The sequence below is a fragment of the Marmota flaviventris genome, chromosome 17, assembly GCF_047511675.1.
Source record: "Marmota flaviventris isolate mMarFla1 chromosome 17, mMarFla1.hap1, whole genome shotgun sequence".
Classification (NCBI taxonomy): Eukaryota; Metazoa; Chordata; class Mammalia; order Rodentia; family Sciuridae; genus Marmota; species Marmota flaviventris.
In genome coordinates, this window is record NC_092514.1 from 25,928,985 (window position 1) to 25,935,183 (window position 6,199).

The window sequence follows — 6,199 nt, forward strand, 5'->3', positions numbered from 1 at the left end:
AGCCCTCAGGCCAAGAGGGTGTCCCAGGAGGAACTCTCCACTTTCCGGGTGGCCTCTTCCACAGGGACCCTTCAGCCCTCAGGCCAAGAGGGTGTCCCAGGAGGAACTCTCCACTTTCGGGGTGGCCTCTTCCACAGGGACCCTTCAGCCCTCAGGCCAAAGAGGGTGTCCCAGGCCTGGAGGGAAAGGCCCCACCCACACAGTTCACTCCCCAGGCACCAGGTGGCATTATGGCTCAGAAGAGACTGGGCCCTGGCAGGCGAGGGGCGCTCACCCACAGGGCCCAAGGCATACTGAGCACTGGCGAGGGAGGGGCGCCACCCATGGGCCCCAGAGGAGACCCACTGGGCACTGCTGGGAGAGGGGCGCTCACCCATAGGACCCAGAGGGGTCTTAGCCAGGGGCGCTCAGCCTCAGGACACAGAGGACACTGGGGACCTTAGGGCGAGGGGCGCTCACCCGCAGGCCCCAGAGCTCACTGGTCCCTGGCTTGCCTGGGGAGCTTGCCCCAGAGGCCCGGGCACACCAAGGATCCTCGGGCAAGGAGCGCTCACCCGCAGGCCCCTGAGGACAAGGAAGCCTGCTGGGCGCCCCCCAAGCCCCCGCAAGACAGGCGGCTCAGCCAAAGGACCCCGAGGACACTGGGCACTGATGGGTGAGGGGCGCTCACCCGCAGGCCACAGAACAGAAGAAATACTAAGGACCCAGGGGCCCTCCCCTAGCAGGACCCTGGGGAAAGGGAACAGGGCTGAGACCCTGCTGTGGGGGGTGGGGGGCCGCCATGCAGGAACCTGCAGCACCCAGGTCGCACTGTGCCCTGCAGGGCGAGGGGCGCTCACCAGCAGGGCCCAGAGAATCCTGGGGACTGGAGGCTGCAGCCTGGGGCTCTCACCCACAGCCAGCAGGCCAGGCCCAGCCCTGCTGAAGGGAGGAGCGCTCACCCCCAGGAACTATGGAAGCCTGGTCCCAGGAGGGCCAGGGTGGCTCCCCTCCACACTCAGGGCCGCTGGGGCCCTGCTGGGTGAGGGGCGCTCACCCCCAGGACCCCAGCAGCCTGAGCGCTGGGGGCCGAGGGTGCTCCCCCCCCAGGAACCCTGGAGAATGAGCGCCCCTGGGAGAGGGGTGCTCACCCACAGGGCTCAGAATCCCGGGGGGCACCTTTTGCGGAGGGTCCCTCAGCCCCAAGTCTCACTTACCTGGGCCAGGGTGGGGCAGTGGTGCCCTTTCACGGGGCTCAGCAGGGTCCTCCATGACGGTGGGGAGATGTCCTCTGCCAAATCTCCCCACCTCCACCGTCCTGCCCAGGTGGGCCTTGCTCCGGATCCAAGGGTCCCACAGGGTTCTTCCCTGGGGCCCATCGAGCTCCCCGGTGGCGCGTCCCAGGAGATCCTGACAAGCCTTGGATATTGGCCCCCGCATCCACGGGTCCTGGGCACCTTGCGCTCATGCAAGGGAGCACAGCCCCATGGGCCAAGAGGCCAGAAAATGGTGTGTCAGGATGGATGGATATGGGTCCTGGGTGCCCTTGCAGTTGACATCTCCTGACAGTGGTCTTGAGGTCGCAGGTTTTCTGCACAAGCCTGCCTGCAGGGCCGCACCAAAGGCCAAGGGAGGTGTTTGCCAGGAGGAACTCTCCACTTCCCAGGTGGCCTCTTCCACAGGGACCCTTTAGCCCTCAGGCCAAGAGGGTGTCCCAGGAGGAACTCTCCACTTTCCGGGTGGCCTCTTCCACAGGGACCCTTCAGCCCTCAGGCCAAGAGGGTGTCCCAGGAGGAACTCTCCACTTTCGGGGTGGCCTCTTCCACAGGGACCCTTCAGCCCTCAGGCCAAAGAGGGTGTCCCAGGCCTGGAGGGAAAGGCCCCACCCACACAGTTCACTCCCCAGGCACCAGGTGGCATTATGGCTCAGAAGAGACTGGGCCCTGGCAGGCGAGGGGCGCTCACCCACAGGGCCCAAGGCATACTGAGCACTGGCGAGGGAGGGGCGCCACCCATGGGCCCCAGAGGAGACCCACTGGGCACTGCTGGGAGAAGGGCGCTCACCCATAGGACCCAGAGGGGTCTTAGCCAGGGGCGCTCAGCCTCAGGACACAGAGGACACTGGGGACCTTAGGGCGAGGGGCGCTCACCCGCAGGCCCCAGAGCTCACTGGTCCCTGGCTTGCCTGGGGAGCTTGCCCCAGAGGCCCGGGCACACCAAGGATCCTCGGGCAAGGAGCGCTCACCCGCAGGCCCCTGAGGACAAGGAAGCCTGCTGGGCGCCCCCCAAGCCCCCGCAAGACAGGCGGCTCAGCCAAAGGACCCCGAGGACACTGGGCACTGATGGGTGAGGGGCGCTCACCCGCAGGCCACAGAACAGAAGAAATACTAAGGACCCAGGGGCCCTCCCCTAGCAGGACCCTGGGGAAAGGGAACAGGGCTGAGACCCTGCTGTGGGGGGTGGGGGGCCGCCATGCAGGAACCTGCAGCACCCAGGTCGCACTGTGCCCTGCAGGGCGAGGGGCGCTCACCAGCAGGGCCCAGAGAATCCTGGGGACTGGAGGCTGCAGCCTGGGGCGCTCACCCACAGCCAGCAGGCCAGGCCCAGCCCTGCTGAAGGGAGGAGCGCTCACCCCCAGGAACTATGGAAGCCTGGTCCCAGGAGGGCCAGGGTGGCTCCCCTCCACACTCAGGGCCGCTGGGGCCCTGCTGGGTGAGGGGCACTCACCCCCAGGACCCCAGCAGCCTGAGCGCTGGGGGCCGAGGGTGCTCCCCCCCCAGGAACCCTGGAGAATGAGCGCCCCTGGGAGAGGGGCGCTCACCCACAGGGCTCAGAATCCCGGGGGGCACCTTTTGCGGAGGGTCCCTCAGCCCCAAGTCTCACTTACCTGGGCCAGGGTGGGGCAGTGGTGCCCTTTCACGGGGCTCAGCAGGGTCCTCCATGACGGTGGGGAGATGTCCTCTGCCAAATCTCCCCCCCTCCACCGTCCTGCCCAGGTGGGCCTTGCTCCGGATCCAAGGGTCCCACAGGGTTCTTCCCTGGGGCCCATCGAGCTCCCCGGTGGCGCGTCCCAGGAGATCCTGACAAGCCTTGGATATTGGCCCCCGCATCCACGGGTCCTGGGCACCTTGCGCTCATGCAAGGGAGCACAGCCCCATGGGCCAAGAGGCCAGAAAATGGTGTGTCAGGATGGATGGATATGGGTCCTGGGTGCCCTTGCAGTTGACATCCCCTGACAGTGGTCTTGAGGTCGCAGGTTTTCTGCACAAGCCTGCCTGCAGGGCCGCACCAAAGGCCAAGGGAGGTGTTTGCCAGGAGGAACTCTCCACTTCCCAGGTGGCCTCTTCCACAGGGACCCTTCAGCCCTCAGGCCAAGAGGGTGTCCCAGGAGGAACTCTCCACTTTCCGGGTGGCCTCTTCCACAGGGACCCTTCAGCCCTCAGGCCAAGAGGGTGTCCCAGGAGGAACTCTCCACTTTCGGGGTGGCCTCTTCCACAGGGACCCTTCAGCCCTCAGGCCAAAGAGGGTGTCCCAGGCCTGGAGGGAAAGGCCCCACCCACACAGTTCACTCCCCAGGCACCAGGTGGCATTATGGCTCAGAAGAGACTGGGCCCTGGCAGGCGAGGGGCGCTCACCCACAGGGCCCAAGGCATACTGAGCACTGGCGAGGGAGGGGCGCCACCCATGGGCCCCAGAGGAGACCCACTGGGCACTGCTGGGAGAGGGGCGCTCACCCATAGGACCCAGAGGGGTCTTAGCCAGGGGCGCTCAGCCTCAGGACACAGAGGACACTGGGGACCTTAGGGCGAGGGGCGCTCACCCGCAGGCCCCAGAGCTCACTGGTCCCTGGCTTGCCTGGGGAGCTTGCCCCAGAGGCCCGGGCACACCAAGGATCCTCGGGCAAGGAGCGCTCACCCGCAGGCCCCTGAGGACAAGGAAGCCTGCTGGGCGCCCCCCAAGCCCCCGCAAGACAGGCGGCTCAGCCAAAGGACCCCGAGGACACTGGGCACTGATGGGTGAGGGGCGCTCACCCGCAGGCCACAGAACAGAAGAAATACTAAGGACCCAGGGGCCCTCCCCTAGCAGGACCCTGGGGAAAGGGAACAGGGCTGAGACCCTGCTGTGGGGGGTGGGGGGCCGCCATGCAGGAACCTGCAGCACCCAGGTCGCACTGTGCCCTGCAGGGCGAGGGGCGCTCACCAGCAGGGCCCAGAGAATCCTGGGGACTGGAGGCTGCAGCCTGGGGCGCTCACCCACAGCCAGCAGGCCAGGCCCAGCCCTGCTGAAGGGAGGAGCGCTCACCCCCAGGAACTATGGAAGCCTGGTCCCAGGAGGGCCAGGGTGGCTCCCCTCCACACTCAGGGCCGCTGGGGCCCTGCTGGGTGAGGGGCGCTCACCCCCAGGACCCCAGCAGCCTGAGCGCTGGGGGCCGAGGGTGCTCCCCCCCCAGGAACCCTGGAGAATGAGCGCCCCTGGGAGAGGGGCGCTCACCCACAGGGCTCAGAATCCCGGGGGGCACCTTTTGCGGAGGGTCCCTCAGCCCCAAGTCTCACTTACCTGGGCCAGGGTGGGGCAGTGGTGCCCTTTCACGGGGCTCAGCAGGGTCCTCCATGACGGTGGGGAGATGTCCTCTGCCAAATCTCCCCACCTCCACCGTCCTGCCCAGGTGGGCCTTGCTCCGGATCCAAGGGTCCCACAGGGTTCTTCCCTGGGGCCCATCGAGCTCCCCGGTGGCGCGTCCCAGGAGATCCTGACAAGCCTTGGATATTGGCCCCCGCATCCACGGGTCCTGGGCACCTTGCGCTCATGCAAGGGAGCACAGCCCCATGGGCCAAGAGGCCAGAAAATGGTGTGTCAGGATGGATGGATATGGGTCCTGGGTGCCCTTGCAGTTGACATCCCCTGACAGTGGTCTTGAGGTCGCAGGTTTTCTGCACAAGCCTGCCTGCAGGGCCGCACCAAAGGCCAAGGGAGGTGTTTGCCAGGAGGAACTCTCCACTTCCCAGGTGGCCTCTTCCACAGGGACCCTTCAGCCCTCAGGCCAAGAGGGTGTCCCAGGAGGAACTCTCCACTTTCCGGGTGGCCTCTTCCACAGGGACCCTTCAGCCCTCTGGCCAAAGAGGGTGTCCCAGGCCTGGAGGGAAAGGCCCCACCCACACAGTTCACTCCCCAGGCACCAGGTGGCATTATGGCTCAGAAGAGACTGGGCCCTGGCAGGTGAGGGGCGCTCCCCCATAGGGCCCAGGGCATACTGAGCACTGGCGAGGGAGGGGCGCCACCCCCGGGCCCCAGAGGATACCCAGTGGGCATTGCTGGGTGAGGGGCGCTCACCCATTGGATCCAGGGGGGACTGAACCAGGGGCGCTCAGCCTCAGGACACAGAGGACACTGGGGACCTTAGGGCGAGGGGTGCTCACCCGCGCGCCCCAGAGCTCACTGGTCCCTGGCGCGCCTGGGGGGCTTGCCCCAGAGTCCCGGGCACACCAAGGACCCTCAGGCCAGGAGCGCTTACTCGCAGGCCCCTGAGGACAAGGAAGCCTGCTGGGCGCCCCCCTAGCCCCCGCAAGGCAGGTGGCTCAGCCAAAGGACCCGGAGGACACTGGGCACTGATGGGTGAGGGGTGCTCACCCACATGCCGCAGTGCAGAAGGAATGCTAAGGACCCAGGTGCCCTCCCCTAGCAGGATCCTGGGGAAAGGAACAGGGCTGCGACCCTGGTGTGGGGGTTGGGGGCCACCATGCAATCACCTGCAGCTCCTTGGGCCCACTGGCACTGCTGAGCGAGGGGCGCTCACCCATGGGATCCAGAAGGGACTGAGCCAGTGGCGCTCAGCCTGGGGACACAGAGGACACTGTGGACCTTCGGTCAAGGGCGCTTCCCCACATCCTGCAAGGGAGGTCTATCACTCTTGTAGGGAGAGGTGTTCACCCCCGTGAACTAGGGAAGCCTGAGCCTAGCACTGCTGGGCGAGGGTCCTTACCTGCAGGATACCTGCAGAATGAGAGCAGTTGGGAGGAGCTTGGTTACTCATAGTGCTCAGAGTTCCTTTTATCTTTCATGGAGTATCCCTCAGCTCCAAGTCTTCTTACCTGGGCCAGGCTGGACAAGAGGAAACAGCACTTATGATATTGAAGCATCCTCCATTTGTCCCAAGGATACTGAGCACTGCTTGGCAAGAGGGTCTATCACTAATGTCCCATGGGGACTGAGTATTCCTGGG